The sequence below is a fragment of the Mesoplodon mirus genome, assembly GCF_964341445.2.
Source record: "Mesoplodon mirus genome assembly, chromosome: 1".
In the NCBI taxonomy this organism is placed as follows: domain Eukaryota; kingdom Metazoa; phylum Chordata; class Mammalia; order Artiodactyla; family Ziphiidae; genus Mesoplodon; species Mesoplodon mirus.
In genome coordinates, this window is record NC_138976.1 from 73,540,085 (window position 1) to 73,541,495 (window position 1,411).

The window sequence follows — 1,411 nt, forward strand, 5'->3', positions numbered from 1 at the left end:
TCCAATAAAAATGTTTAAAAAAATAAAATCAATTTTTAAATAAATAAATAAATAAATAAATGATATCACAAGTAAGCTATCAGATGAATTCAGAATGTGAGATTTTTTTTCCCCAATAGGAAAAAATAAAGGAGAGGGGGTTGTGCTAGACAAGATGATACTAAAGAGACAAAACAGCTTTTCGGCCGGAACCGCCATCTTCCAGTAATTCGCCAAAATGACCAACACAAAGGGAAAGAGGAGGGGCACCTGCTACATGTTCTCTAGGCCTTTTAGAAAACATGGAGTTGTTCCTTTGGCCACATACATGCGAATCTACAAGAAAGGTGATATTGTAGATATCAAGGGAATGGGCACTGTTCAAAAAGGAATGCCCCACAAATGTTACCATGGCAAAACTGGGAGAGTCTACAATGTTACCCAGCATGCTGTTGGCATCATTGTAAACAAGTTAAGGGCAAGATTCTTGCCAAGACAATTAATGTGCGTATTGAGCATATTAAGCACTCTAAGAGCCGGGATAGCTTCCTGAAACGGGTGAAGGAAAATGATCAGAAAAAGAAGGAAGCCAAGGAGAAAGGTACTTGGGTTCAACTGAAATGCCAGCCTGCTCCACCCAGAGAAGCACACTTTGTGAGAACCAATGGAAAGGAGCCTGAACTGTTGGAGCCCATTCCCTATGAATTCATGGCATGATGGGTGTAAAGAAAATAAAAGACCTGGACTGTATAAATGATTCTCTTAATTGAGTAGAAGTGTGTGACCCCCTTACCCAAACAAATATTTAAAGCACATTTTAATTGTGTCTGAATTCAGTGGGTGACATCTTTTTACTTTTCAAATTTAGTGGGTTTTGTTCCTGAAAGATGTGAGGTAGTTTGTTGTGCAGTATACTCCATTGGTTAATAAACTGCTAGATATTACTTATTAAAAAAAAAAGAGACAAAACAACCAAATATAATGGTTAACCTTTATAAGATTCTGTTTTGGGTTTGTTTTTTAAGCCATAAAACAGGTTATTGGCATACTTGGAGAAATTTTAATATGGACTGGATATGAATTGCTGGAGTTGTGATTTATGAAATCATTGTCAAATTTCTTATTTGTGATAATGTTGTAGTAATTATACAGGAGAATTTAGAGCACACATGCCAAGATATTTAGAGGTGTTGTATCATTACTGTGGGGAGACAGTTCTTTATCATTTTCTGCACAGTCTTGTGAGCAGACACTAACAGCTTTTGTGCCAGACAATCTTTTTTTTTTAAATAAATTTTTTTATTTTAGGCTGCATTGGGACTTCATTGCTGCACGTGGGCTTTCTCTAGTTGAGGCGAGCGAGGGCTACTCTTCATTGCGGTATGTGGACTTCTCATTGCGGTGGCTTCTCTTGTTGCGGAGCACGGGCTCT

The 1,411-nt window shown here is 37.7% G+C and overlaps 1 pseudogene across 1 annotated transcript; it reads left to right on the forward strand.

Annotated features, from left to right (window-relative positions):
* Nucleotides 1–811, forward strand: LOC309803132 (large ribosomal subunit protein eL21-like; annotated as a pseudogene). Its single transcript has one exon. The product of its transcript is annotated as a large ribosomal subunit protein eL21-like (transcript).
* The last annotated feature ends 600 nt before the right edge of the window (nt 812–1,411 follow it).